Genomic DNA, 14,643 nt, shown 5'->3' with positions numbered 1-14,643 from the left:
CCAAATTGTCATCTTACTTCTGTCTCCAGAATCCTCATTAGTAAGGGGAACAGAGAGAAAGTACAGCTTGCTTTTTTCAGATCCCAGATGGAGTTTGTAAATCTGACAGGTGTGGAAAAGAAATGAGTGGGAAAGAAAAAATTTCATACTTTCAAAAAAAGACAAAAATCTGTCTTGAGAAAATGAACACTGGAAAAAAGCAGAGCTGTATATTATAGCTATCCTGAGTGCAGTAACACTTGAGAATATAATCATACAAAAAATAATTTTAACACCCAAATAATCTGCAACTATAGAATCACAGAATCATAAAATCATTAAAGTTGGAAAAGACCACTAAGAACATTTAGTCCAACTGTCAACTCATCACCACAGTGCCAAACCATGTCCCTTAGTGCCTTTAGCACTTTTAGGGATAGTGACCTCACTGCTTCCCTAGACAGACTGTTCCAATACCTCACTATTCTTTCTGAGAAGACTTTTTTCCTGATAATCAACCTGAACCTCCCTTGGCACAGCATACAGCCATTACTCTTATGTTATTACTAGTTACCTGGAAAAAGAGGCCAATCTCTACCTCACTACGACCTCCTTTCAAGGAGTTGTAGAGAGCCATGAGGTCTCCCAGGAGCCTTCTCATCTCCAGACGACAAAAAAAAAAAAAAAAAAAAAAAAAAAAAAAGAGTCCTAGTTTCTTCAGTCACTTCTTATGAGACTTATGCTCCAAACTCTTCACCATTTTTATTGCCTTTCTCTGGATATGCTCCAGGGCCTGTCTTTCTTGTAGTGAGGGGCCCAAAACTGAACACAGTACTGAAGACTCAGTCTTAACAGTGCTGAGTACAAGGGGACAACCTCTTCTTCCTGTTGGCAACGTTATTTTTGATGCAGACCAGAATGCCATTTTCCTTCTTGGCTACCTAGGCACACTTCTGGCTTACGTTCAGCCAGCTACTGATCAGCACCCTTTTCCTAAGTATGCATTGGTGTGTTGTCAGCATTATTGTCATACTAAATTCAAAACACAGCATCACGCTAGCTGAAAGGAAGAAGATTAACTCTATTCCAGGTGAAACCAAGACACTGGATCTCTTTCTGAGCCTGCAAGCATGAAGCCACATTTTTTCAGATTTGGGTAGTAGATAAAACTGCACAGGTATCAAACTAGATAGCCCTCCATCAGTACTTATCTGCTTGCTTGCCTTATACCTGACTGTTCTGCTTACCTTGAAATTAATTAGACATATAAATATAGTTTGTATAAATAATACTTTTTGCCCATGGTCATTTGCAGATATTGGAATCAACAGAAAGAAAACCAGGTTTCACGCTGAAAAGCCAAGTGTTATATTATAAGTCACTTCATTTTGGTGTTTCTCAATTGTATTTGAAGAGCAAAAGGTAAGGAATATCATGATAAAAAAGTTTGAATGTATGACATTGAAATACATACAAGTGAAAATCAAATTCCCTTTAATAGTCTGTGAACATATATAGACATACATCTGATTTATCTCCAAACCCAAGCTAAACAAATAAACTGTACTGACGGCAACAGTAAGTGGAGATAAATCTGATACAAAATGTGAAATAAAGAAAACTAGTCCCTGTGGGATTAGCAAAAGTGTTACTGTCTATAAGTATATCCAGGTTCTTATCTTTCAGAACATGAGTAATTATTTTGACTTTTCTGGCATTATTACTGTTTCAGTTTAAGGTTATCCACTAATAATGCTTCTGAAGCTTCAGGGTTTAAAATAGTGCCTTGGCATGCTCTGTAAACAGGAACAATCTGAGGTCTGGTGAGAAGATATTTATTTGTTTGTTTGTTTGTTTGTTTGTTTATTGGTTGGTTGGTTGGTTGTAGAATGCACAATTTTCTTTGGAGTTTTAGCTGGTTTTCAAGGCACACATGGTTATGAAGAGGAAGAAGTATCTTCCTCAGAAGCATCAAGATTGATTGTAAAGATCATGAAAAGCAGGTTGCTGGTATATCTCGTACTATTAATGTGGTGGTGTCTTTATCCAAATGAAGTTAAGACATTCAGTAAATTCAGAATAGGAAAAAAAATCAGTGTTGATGTTACTCTGCCTTCTGTAGTTTAGAGGTATGTCTACCTCCCAGGATCATAAAAAAATTCACCTGCAGTCGGCAATTAGTGGGATATAAACAAATTATTCACTCCATCTTTCTTCTTTTCCTGCAGCTTTCTTTGATTTTTCACTGGTTGAGCATGCAGTTATTACAAAGAATGAGCAAGTATTTTGTGTCCTTTCACATATGGGGGTTTCTGGAGTTTTTGGAGCAGTTGTGGAACTCTGAAAAAAATGTTGGTACCTCACAAAAGCAAGGAGCCATTGGTGCATCATTATAAGAAGACAGATTACATCACTCATGTATTTCCTTCTATCCTATTTGGAAAGAACTGGAGTGAAATCTCTGATGATTCATTAATTTAAATATGTCTGGATTAAATTTTATTTTATTTTAATTTATAGGAATTTCCCTATTAATTTACTTGTATATATGTAAATATACATAATGCATTTATGAGTATTTTAATATAAACATACACACATGTGTATATACGTATTATATAGTAATATTTATTGTTTATAAGGATGGAATATATAGCATACATACAGTGCGTGTATAAAGTCTGGCATATCAAAAAAATAAATCAGTTTGACTGAAAGAAAATTAAATATGCTTCTATTGAAACTAAGCAATCTACAGAAGTATTTAAAGATATTAAGACAGGAAACTTCTGTTAGCCTGTCACTTCTGTATTACAGTATTGAGCTGGAATTCCTTTTCAAAAATTTTAGTATTCTACTGTTTTATATAACATTGGCCCATAAGTTATCAGTATTATATTTTCTTCTTAAGAGTTTTCTTACAGCGTGTTTCACTTGAGTTTTCATGCAGGAGTCAAATGCTTCTGTATTTGGAGTACAAAAATTGCACAGGAAATCTGAAATACAAAGAATGTTACATGGGACCAGGACGAATGTCTATTTAATCCTGGCAATGGGTGGTAGCAAATGCATAAGGAAAGAGTATAAGACACAAGGCATTTAACTGGTACTTACCCTTCTTGATTCTGGCAGAATAGGTGACCTGGGGGTTTAAAAGTAAAAATTATTTCTTAATATCTACAAGTGCAATCATCCTGCAAAAATTTTATTCTCCTACTATGTTTTAATAGATGAAAAAGATTTGTGATTATTTTTTACTCATCAATGTTTTTCTCTAAATATTAGAGAATGTTTTTCCCCCAAAAAAATGCCCCCCACAGCTGTGAGCTCGTAACTGGTGAAAGCACCAAGGAAGACTGATATGTAAAAACCTATTTCTATAGTTGGATACTGGCTCTTGGCAAAGCTTCAAAATTCAGATACAGTTTTTTTTCTGACTACAAAAAACCTGCTTCTGGGTCAAAGATGTGCAAGTACTTTCAAGGAATACAAGACTCATGATTTTGATCTTAGTGGAATGCAAACTTCTACAGGCAAAATGCCTATTGCCCATGTTCAGGAAAATCTCTGAGACCATCATATTCACAGTGAAATATTGAATTCTTAGATATCCTCTGGGGAAAAAATATGCTAGCTGTGAAAATATGGGTCCCGCTTCTGAGATTGAAAAGCATTACAATAATGTGTTTAGAAACTCTGGAAAAATCTTGGGGACTTGTTATGCTGTATTAAATACAAATTCCTCAGATATTTATTATGTGTGTGTTTTTGTTTTTTTGTTTGGTTGGTTGGTTGGTTTTTGTTTTGTTTTGTTTTGTTTTGCAACAATTGGATTGAGAAAACAATTTTTTAAGGTAGCACTTCATACCTTGTTGTCTTCAAAGTTGCAGAAGGAAAAGGAGATTTTCCTGGTTGAGTCAAAGACTTCTAATTTCTATTCTCATTTTGCATCTTTTTCTTACTGTAATCTCTTTAGAAACAGCAATATTATGTATTCTTGCAGAGTCTCTACTTGGAAATTTGTTATCAGCATGCTTCTAAATTTTTAGGTTTAATACACCATTGAAATGAAAAATGTCCTTATTAATTATAGAAAATGCAGCCTGTGTAGCCATGGTAAAATGTCTTTCGTAAACCTGGAATCTAAAGACACTGTGTTGGGATATAGAATGTATATTATACATAGATAGTAAGAACTAACAGAGTTACACTGGTTTTGTTTCCAACCAAAAAAATATATGTTCTAAAAATACGCTTAAAATATTACTTGGGCAGCCTCTAAAGGCTTGGCTTTATGTTAGTTATCAAATACTGTGATATAATTACAGTACCATAGCACGCTAACGTGAGAAATGGTGGTTATCCCTGCTGAAGCAAAGGCAATGGCTTGTTAGATGCCTTGAGAGGCTTCACCTTAATTGTCAGAATAAGAAAATTACATCAGATTTCTTTATATATTGCAATGGCATATTAAGTATAATCCTTCTTAATATATTAGTTATCTCAGACCTAAACCTCCCTGTTTCACTCTTTTTAAGCTCAGTTTTCTTGATAAGGATGCTATGCTGTTTTGTAGCTCTAAGATGAAATTTGTTTTAGTCAATCAATTATTGTCTTACACTACTGGGCTGAAGGCCCAGATGTCCACGTCAGCCTGTTTCACCACTGCTTCCTGGTTAGCTCATGTGCTTGCTTCAGTCTCCTGTGGCGTTTGAAAGCTAAGACAGCAACTGTGGTGTCCATTTGACAACAGTGTCTGTTTTCTGCAGAATTAACCACGGAGTCTCAGAACCCTCCACTCTCTTTCCACTTCCTTCTGAACTAGCCTTTTATGAACCAAAAAAGCAACATAGGAAGAGACTGAAGAAGAACAACAACACACTCCTCCTTGAAGCAAACCACATTTCAGGTAGGTCAATCCCACACGACATACACAATTTCAGATTTTTCTCCAAACCTTTCTTTTTGCTTCCCACTTCCAGAATGGCCAAGACAAATCTACAAATTTGACAGCAAGGAGAAATTCATCTACATTTTTCTCAAAATGTTGTAAGTGTTTGGGACAAACTGAGCTCTATTTCTGTAGCATTCTTCTTGTTTTCTCCAAGTTGTTGGGCATAGTGGAACCTGACATACAGAGAGGTATTTAACATTAAAAAAAAAAAAAAAAAAAAAAAAAAAAAAAAAAAAAAAAAAAGCTGGGTAACATGGAAGTCTGGAAAAACATATAACAATGGGCAAATTCTCTTTACCTGGGGCTCTCCTGCAGGGATGAGGAGCCAGCTGACAAAACCTGTCTTCACTGCACTATGCAGACTCTGAAAAACAAAACAAACAAACAAACAAACAAACCCTGAAATCCACAAAGTTCTCAATGTACTTATTTTGAGCTGTCTTAACCTCAGAAAGAACACCAATAGGTTATCTGTATATAATATTGTGCACTATGGCAGTGTATTCTTTGTTATCTTGGGGAGAAAGCTTTACTATCACAAGCACTTGCATCTGCACTGTTGCAGAGAAGAATGTTAAAGACATCCAGATAAAAGACGCCAGTTGAAAAGAAAAAATATACTTTAGATTTGGCTACAGGCTGTAAACTGTAGGGGTGATATTTTTGAAATGTAATGTATTTATAAAACGTTTTGGCTGAATAACAAAATATATTTTTTCAAATCTTAGAAATATTTTTCACTGCTATACAAAGAAAACTTTTACTTCATTAAGGAAAAATTAATAGAAAATTTGAGGAAGACTGTTAGATGCAGAGATAAGTAATCTCACCATAACTGGCTAGTTACAAGAACCCAGTGAAGTGAAAGTACTCCATTCAGAGCAAGGCCAGTATACCTTGCAGAATATTTATCATTGACATTGATGATGAACTAGACAAAAGGAAGCTAGCTGCAGTGATACGCTTACTCACATAATACTAACTTTTAAAATTAGAATTGGGATATTAGCAAGAGCATATTATTTTATGACTTTCTCTTCCTCAACCGTTCTTTCTATTTTAGGAGTTTTTTGCCTGACTACTTCCATCTACACCCCTCGGTGGGAACCAAACTTTGACAAGAGTTGCATAAGAGGGACAGTTTTCTTTTACCTAAGGTGGGATGGTGGGGCTGCTTTTAGATGCAAAAGCTAATACAGCAAATATCTAATTTTTTTTTTTTTTTCACTAAGACAAGATGGTGTCATTGAATAATGATTTTACACAGCTTATCTAGATGCTGAAGTACATGTAGGTGACATTTACCTTAACTATCTGCCTGAGCTATGCAGGTTGTAAATAGCAAGGTACAGTCAGGTACATTTAAGAACCTGAGATGTTTCCAGTGTGTGAGCTGACTGAACTCCTTGGTTTTCCTCTTAACTAAGGTCAAGCCCTGTTTCTCCTGATAGATTCTGTGGGTCAAAGAGAAATAATGTAGTTGGAAAGTATACAGTTTTCAAAAATTGTCTGCCTGTCTAAACTGTATTTATATCATCTCCTTCTCATCATTATTATTAAGATGCCTCAAATATAACCTTTAACTAGGAGAAAATGTTTCATGTACATTTTATATTTTAAATATGAAACAACATAATGGTTTCTGCTTTAAACAATATCAAGGCCTACCATCAATGCAATGATGAAAAATACATTACTTGGCTTTCTAGGAGAAGAAAAATTTAAAAAAACAATTGGAATTTATTTCATTCAGACCAAGAAGTTGAATTGAATAAGAAAGCTCTTTCTAAGAAAGGAACGTAATTTTATTTGTACAAAGCCAATGAAATAATCCCCAAGTGCTCTGTTCAACTATTGCAGTAAATTGTCCATTCATGTCTGTTTTTAATCCACTTTACCATAAAAAAAAAACAAAACAAAACAAACAACAACAACAACAACAAAAAAAAAAACCCTACAGCTGTACATATTTTTAAATAAATTTTAGGAAAGAATATTTCTTATGTTCTAAACTCCTTAAATTTCATACTCATCCCAATGACCTTTAGCACTGTTCTCCACACAGCAATGATACTAACTACTTGGAGATGATAAGTAGAAAGGCATGTCATGCAAATTATAGATAATTTTCTGTTGCATTCCCCTTACCATATTACAAATCAGAGCAGGATGTCTGTGGTCAAGTCATGCATGTTGTCAGGCCAGCCAGCATGTGGCGTCATGGCCATGTGCTGTGCACTCCCCTAGTAATCGTAACCATTACACATAGATCTTATCTGCTGCTAAAAAGAAGCCTGCAATTAGTGGCCAAGCCAATCACACCTAATAAAATGCTAAGGCCTTCCAGTCCTACAGCAAGCACTCAGAACTAAGCAAGAACTTTCGTAACTCTTAATGCTACCAAACCCACATTATTTATTTATTTATTATTATTAAAGTGCATCTTGTTGGGAGTGTTAAGAAAATGTCACAACTATTCCAAGATTTCCACTTTCCAAGGTTCACTCATACTCCCTACTGACTTGCTATAAGTCTGAAAGCTTCCTGAGATGCCACTGAGATGTCATGAAAGACAGTTCTTCATCTCATTTTCACAAAGCTGTTTTTAAAGCGGTACATGTACACCCTGTGATAACAAATTCCAGTGCCTTTATCTGAGGAAGTGGATAGTCCTAATCTATACTAATACTTTGACATTCTGCTTTTACATGCACACACACACGACTCTCTCTATATAACTTACTAGTATCTTAATTAGATTTGAATTAATAGCTGTTTATTTTGGATTTATTCTTAATTAAACACTGTAATTTTTAGTTGGAGATGAATTAAGGAAGACCTGAGTTTGAAGTTAAGGATATTATTTTTAATCTAAACAGGAAATGAATAAACATCAGAAGATGACAGTGAACAAACTGCTTTTCTTGCAAACATTAATAATTTCTATTAATTCTGTGTAGCAAGTTGTAACAAAATTGTTTTTGTTAAGCACCACTTGAACACCGTCACTTGTTTGCAGCAGTATTTATTCAGATTATCTTTAAATGTTATGTTTGAATATTTTCAGCCTGCTTAGTTTCCCATGTAGTACTACAAGGTGTCCTGTACAGTCCTCATTCAACCCTCTGATGGACTACAAACATCTTGCTCATCACTCTTTTATCTAGCTACTCATCAGTGACAGTCCTAGGCATTCCAGTGGCTCAGCTGCACAGCTTTAATAGATTTCAAACTTCCAGGCCTGTGTGATATTTAATTGTCCTAAATTTAGAGGTCACGTTTCAGGGAAGTAGTTTATTATGTGAAATTTAATTTTAAGAATATTTCTTATCTTGGGCACGAACCATTTTGACAGCTTCATTTGCTCCTTGAACAAAGGCTAAGATTTATGTTTGAATACTTGAATGAGTCTTGGAGAACCACCAAGATGTGGTTTAGCACAGAAGTGAGGTTAATTTGTACCAAGGTAGCATACTTTGTGTAGGAGAGGCAGAAATTTGTGTAGGATTCATGTAGGAGAGGCACAAAGGCAAGACCATGAAGACAGTAAGCTCTCTGAAGCAGCCTGGCATAGTGCTGTGGGCATTAACCTCCCAAAGTATTCATTTACATCTACCAGATACCACTTGTCAGAACCCTAAGGCACTCAAACAATTCTGTATTGTTATTAAGAGATCTATTTTGGGGTTGTTTAATGTTACTTATGTGTGAAAAAAGTACTTACTTGCCTATACCTGTATGGCATGAAGGCTGAAGCCTGTTGGACTAGTTTGCTGTGTTACCTAAATAATACATTTATCCTCATGTAGGATCAGAACAATGGCTGAGCACAAGCATGACACTTCAATCCAACAAGGCCCAAGGACATTTAAGAAGGCATTTTAGAAGAACAGTACTTATCATTGTAAATGCTTAAACATAACCCAAAGTCTATCAAGATAATTTAGCATTACTAGTAGCAGTTAACTTACTGAAAGTAAATACCGTCAGAGTAAAAGATGATGGTAACAAAAATGAGGCACGTTCGAAAGTTTGGAGTGCCTGCCAAAAACAAACAAACAAAAAATATAAAATAACCCTAGACTTCAACTTTCTAATTTGAAGCACATTATCTGCAGAGAACCTATAGGGAAAAGAGAATAACCACCAGAAAATGGTAGTGGAAGTAAAAGAAGAATAAATAAAGAAATAAAAGACTTAAGGGCTGCTAGGTGTCATTTTGATTGTGCCCAAATGCACATTTATCTTTTTTCTTCTTGGTTTCTGGAAGCAGTAATTTAATGACTTCCTCATCTTCTATGTTACTGATCTGCGTGGCTGTGGAGACATCATAAAGTTCAGAAGACTCAATATTTACATAGTAGATAAAAACACATGTCAGGGCAATCCCAGGTTATCCTTTTAAAAAGGATAGTCATGGTCTTTTTGAAGGATTCAACACTACAACAGTCTTGTACAGTCTTGTACACTACAACTGTCCTTGCTACCACCTGACACTGTTTGTGGCATTGCCTCTCAGAGTTGTGGCCTGTGTTCCCTACTTCTCATGGCTGGATACCTGAGCACAAGCCCAAGGATGCTGGAGATACAATGGGTAACAAGGATCACACTAGAAAGGAAGCTGTCTTTTTTGGAAAAAATATACTCGAACGATAGCAAAAGAGAAGGACACTGGAGGATGAAAATCTTTGCAAGTAGGATGGGAGGCACTAAAGCATTTGTGGGAGGCTGCTGCCTACAACAAAAGTTGATCAGCCTGTTTCTACGACAGCTGTGCAAAAATCCATTGGAATTAAGGTGAGTCACTTGGTGGAGTCGAGAGCACATTTCATGAGCAGCCTGCAGGAGCAGCAGTATGATAGACAGTAATTAACTGAGAAACTGAGGCCACTGGGAACAACTATCACTATGTCACACCAGAAAGTAGCAGACAGAATGATGGGAACAAAATTCACACACAGCAATCACCAACCTACAGTGCAATGTCAGTAAATAACAGAAACTGATTACAGTTCCTGTTAACAATCATACAACAATGCAAAGTTGTAAACATCACAAACTATGCTACAAAAAATATTTAGTATGTTTAGAGTGTTTGTTTTCATTCTAAATTGTTGTTGTTAAGCATGGTCACAGTGAGTGCAGTGGTGCCAGAAGTGTGACACGGAGACTGGACACCTCAAGTCAGGAGCAGAGTAGAGGGGCAACATTTGTTTCCAGTTGCGTGGAAACTTTTTGTGCGTGGTGCTCTGTTACAATTTAGCTGAGGTCTGATGCTTAATAAAACACGATGGTTGTGCCTTTCAAGAAGTCCAGAGCTGCATCAGCCACTCTTGCCCTCCTGGCAGAAGGTTCTCTTCGCTGCTGTAATGCCGTTCTATCTTTGGACTATTTAGAAAAGCTAGAGCCACTCCTACACTGCTGCTATTCTTTGACAAGCCACGAACACATTTCAGTTCTTCTCGGCAAACTGAATGGCTGCTTTATAAACGCGCTCCACTTCAGAGCCTTGTCTGTTTCAACTCCCTCAGCCCTGGCTCTGCCCTTAAGCCGCCTCGGGACGCTCTCTGCCTAGGGTTCCTTTGTTCCCTCCCGTCCGGAGATCCAAAACTCCCGGCCCAGCGTTTCGCTTTCCCTTACTTCCCAAACCAGCGCCCGGCCGGGGGCCATCACCGCGCCCGGTTTGCGGGCGGCCCGGGACGGTGGCGGGCGGAGCCGATTGGTGCAGCGGACGCACGTGGGGCCGCCCTCACGCCTCAGCGCTGGCAGCGCGGCGGCCGCCGCCGCGGGGGCTCCGTGCGGAGCGGCGCGGGGCACGGTGCGGTGCGGCTCGGCTCTCACTGAGCTCCCCGCTGGACGCTCAACGGCGCCCGTGCCGCTGCAACGAGTAGGGGAGAGAGATCCCGCCGGCAGGAAGGTGAGCGGAAGGCGGCGGTAGTCCGCGTGCCACGGTGGCCGCTGGGGGGGTGGAGGGGCTCGGCTGCCCGCCGTGTGCGGTGCGGGGGCTGAGCCGTAGCCGAGCTGCTGGGGCTGGGAAGTCCACCAGAGGAGCTGGGGGGAAGTGGGCTGCAAGTTAACGATTAACTCCGCGCCGGTACCTCATCTCGCATCGCGCCGGAGCGCGGAGGCCGGCGACGTCGGTCGGGGGGCGGGTGCGGGTCTGGCAGCGCTGCTACGGGCGGGGTGGTGTTGCTCTGCCCGGCACCGACTCGCACTCATCACCGTCATTCCTCTCGGTGAGGCTTTCAGAGTAATGAAGAGTGACGAGCACCGGATAGAAAATGTAAAGTGTTTCTTCTGGTCTTCTTCAGCGTAACTGTTAGGGAATAAACCTTACAGACCGGGGAAACCGCCATCGCTGCCTTCCCTGCCTTCTGTTACAGCTGGCTTTGCTAATGGAAAGTAAAAACTTTGGTTGTTTGCCTTCTTTCTCCTGTTGGGTGGCACCGATGCTGGTGGAGCCTGAAGTTCAAGGGGATATTTACCATAATTTAGAGAAACGTGCCATTCATCTATCACATCTTTTTGTCCTCTGTCAGACAACTGAAGGAGTTTATGTTGGATGAATTCCTTCCCTTGTAAAAGCACTCTGTCTTTCTGTAAGTACAAGCTTTTAGTATGTTTTCAGCTTGGCTGTTTCTCTTTTATGAGTCAGAAATATCTTCTTATTGCTTGAACGGCATCCGCAGTCCCATGACATTCCTTTAAAGAGTCAAGAATTCTTGCTCATATGGTGGGAATCATCTGGCATCTCTTTGTGTTTGACATTAGTAAGGGCAGGACTGTGTCCTTCTTTGTTGTGAAATACTGGAAGATGGTAACGTGGGACCCTGGTTCTCCTACCATTGCCTCAGCTACTCAAAGCTGCAGCATCTGAGTAAGGGAGGGATCTTGGCATCCTGATGCTTCCCTCTCAAAAGAGGAGTGAACAGAGATTAGAGAAGCAGAACCTTGCTGATACTTTAAAAGTCATATTTTACTGTTTTGTTTTTTTTTTTTTCCCATATCTCTGATTTCCAAACTCCTATTAACTCTTGATTTTTTTCTGTAAGCATAGTTGTTGGTTTTAAAGAGTCCTTAAGGGCTCCCAAGCATAGTCGGTTCTGAAGGAACGAACAAGAAATAAATACCTGGGATAGTTTGACGGTGAATAATTGTGATGATCAGCTGGTTTGTGGGTTTTTCTTTCTTTTTTTTTTTTTTTTCCCCACCTCCCCTGTGAAATGCAATTTTACAGCTTCTTGCCCCTAAAAGACATGATTCTCCCTTAGGGCTGGTGATAATCGACCTGGTAAATTACAAGAGAGAAGATCTCTTTCAGCAAAGTGTTTTAGAGCCCTTTCACCTGGGGATTGTTGTTAGGTGTAGCCATGCCACGCTCATTTCCCTTCTGCACGTTCTTGATTCACATTAAAAATAAGCTTTAAAACTTGGCTGCTACCTTTAAAGATGCAATAAATACAAAGGAAAACAAAGACGCTTTTTGAGCAGGGTAAAAACACTGTTTTAAGAGTTAGCCCAAGTTGCTTTATTGCAATTGCTTCTCCAGATGAAGGAATTGCTGGGTGAAAAAATTCTCTGAGTATCTGTGGTATGCAAAGTAGGAGATCTTTTAGCCTTGAGTGTTTGCTTTGGAAACAGGTTATAACTCACACACCACTGATTTTGCATCTCATTTGATCTATCTTCACATTTCTGAGTGTACCCTCTATATGCAGACTGGATCTGAACACCTTGAGTTAGGGAAGTGTGACAAGAATGCAGTTGTGTATGCTATAGAAGGCTCAAGGATAAATATTTACGTTTTTTTTTCTTCCACATTTCTTCAAGTGTGGAGTCAGATATCTCACTTTCTCTTGTGCATGTGTGACTTCTTAGAAAGTAAGGATGATATGAAAATCAGTTAACTGTAAAATCCTCAGTATGAAGTTTTGTTCCCTCCCAACTGAATGTGTTTTTGTTACTTAAGCTATTTATACTGGAAGCTTACTTCCTTAAATAGGAAGAGTTCCTCAACAGATACTTTCTGTATTTGTACTGTTAATGGATTGGAGTGTAGATTTTAGATATACTTTTTTCAAAAAAGTGTAGTTTTTAAACTGTATGGAATATAGATGTCTTGTTTCTGTAATTATGAATTCAATAAATGGAATTCAATAAATACTGATTCTAGAGTGCAGTAACCATAGGTCTGTTTTTGGAGGAGATGAGCTGTCTGAATAGTAATGCATTTGTTCTCCACTTCTCTTTTCTTCTTCTGTAACTTAATGTTCCTTTTCAGTGTACAGCTGGTAAGCTGGCATTGCCAAGTTCTGAAAAGTGTTTTAGTAACAGTTTTGGAAGACAATGCATCTGGATAACATGATGATTGACTACAAATTAATTTCTCCTGTTTTTAACCAAACAGAAACACTCTAGCTAATGTGTATACAGAGACAAATCAAGTCCTTCAAGAAAACACTTAATTTTCTCAGTCCTTGATTGGCAGTTGCTGGCAATGTTGAGGATTTGAAAAATGGTCGAACTTGTACTGTAGCCAGATGTGCCAGCACATTCATTAATATACTTTTTCTATGACTGCTGCATGCAGTACTGCATTTACTGAAAATAAATAAATAAAAATCTAGAATATTATAAAATATGAAAAAATATGAAAAAATACAAAAAATATGAAAAACTACTAAAATCTGAACTGTGGAAAGTGAAATCCTGCGTCAGTTGTTCTTTTAAATTTTGGATATACAAATTTGCACCCGTTAAGAAGTGAGTGACAGTATAAGCAAAAAGTAGTTCAACACTGTATCAAGTAGCAGACACTTCTAGCAGACACATTGGTAGTGCATAGGGTTAGTATTTTGAAAAATACAATACAAACTCAGCATTTAAATATTTTCAATTTTTTTTTCCTGTGCTACAAACTGATTTGAGCATGTTCTATTAGGAGATTAAGATTATTTTATTCAAAACAATTTCAGTTTACTGGGGCCTGAATTAAGTGTACAGAAATTCATTACTGAAATTCAGGTTTTGAAGATTTAGCTTAACTTGTAGGAAAATTCAGGAGAAAGCTGTAGTTGATTTCACTGGATCTTGACCAGACCAGCAGGATATGCTTCATCAGGTGGTGGTGTTTTACTTTTCTATCTCCTATGAGTTTAGATAGGTTTCAGACAATGCTTTAACATGTTAACACGAGTCTAGGTGAGATGAATTTATCAAATGCTAGGTTATGGTATATTGTCTATTCTTTAAATAACGAAATCTAAGATGAAGGATTTTTCTTACCATGACAACTTGGATCTTAGGAGGTTCCTCATTTCTACTTCAGTCTGTGCTTAAAACTTGAGCCTTATATGTCAGGTATTTCCTTGCATTATGCTGAGAGCTTACACTGCATCACATAAAGATTTGTGGTGTCTGTGTTTCCTGTCTAGTCAGTGGAAATAGTCAGGAGCATTGAGGGCATGAATTGGAGCGTTGTAGTGCTTCACAGAGTAGTTATGGCATTACTTCATTAAGTAGCATGGACAGAAATAACTTTCATGTGATTTGGAAATAAGCCAGTACAGTTTTGTGACTGCACTGTGTTAGGTCATGTTGACTATTTCTCAGGGCAGCGGTCTTCCTTTATGCCTGAAGTTGGTGCTAAGTTCTTGGGCCTAGTCCTGCAGATCAATTGCTTGGTGATGTCTCTTGATGTTTGTGCTGGG

General features: G+C 38.1%; 1 protein-coding gene and 1 long non-coding RNA gene across 6 annotated transcripts in view; one reads left to right on the top strand and one right to left on the bottom strand.

Moving 5' to 3' along the window:
- Positions 1-2,653: 2,653 nt before the first annotated feature.
- On the bottom strand, positions 2,654-14,352 carry LOC146544304 (uncharacterized). The gene is made up of 4 exons (XR_014883608.1): positions 14,219-14,352; positions 5,232-5,297; positions 3,094-3,121; positions 2,654-2,975 (listed from the first exon to the last, which is right to left on the bottom strand). It is a non-coding gene; the product is annotated as an uncharacterized LOC146544304 (long non-coding RNA).
- Positions 10,480-14,643, top strand: part of STXBP6 (syntaxin binding protein 6) — a 90,133-nt gene continuing 85,969 nt past the window's right edge. The window contains exon 1 of one of the 5 annotated variants that reach the window (XM_085225140.1): positions 10,480-10,850. The gene's annotated coding sequence lies outside the window, so the exon portion shown is untranslated. Of the gene's footprint in view, positions 10,851-11,511; positions 11,533-14,643 lie in introns of those variants that run through there. The other 4 variants (XR_014883607.1, XM_085225137.1, XM_085225136.1 and 1 more) reach the window with 4 other exon arrangements.

Source organism: Meleagris gallopavo, chromosome 5 (genome assembly GCF_905368555.1).
Source record: "Meleagris gallopavo chromosome 5, MGAL_WU_HG_1.1, whole genome shotgun sequence".
NCBI classification, from domain to species: domain Eukaryota; kingdom Metazoa; phylum Chordata; class Aves; order Galliformes; family Phasianidae; genus Meleagris; species Meleagris gallopavo.
The sequence above is the reverse complement of the archived record's forward strand: the minus strand, read 5'-3'. Positions and strand labels throughout refer to the sequence as shown.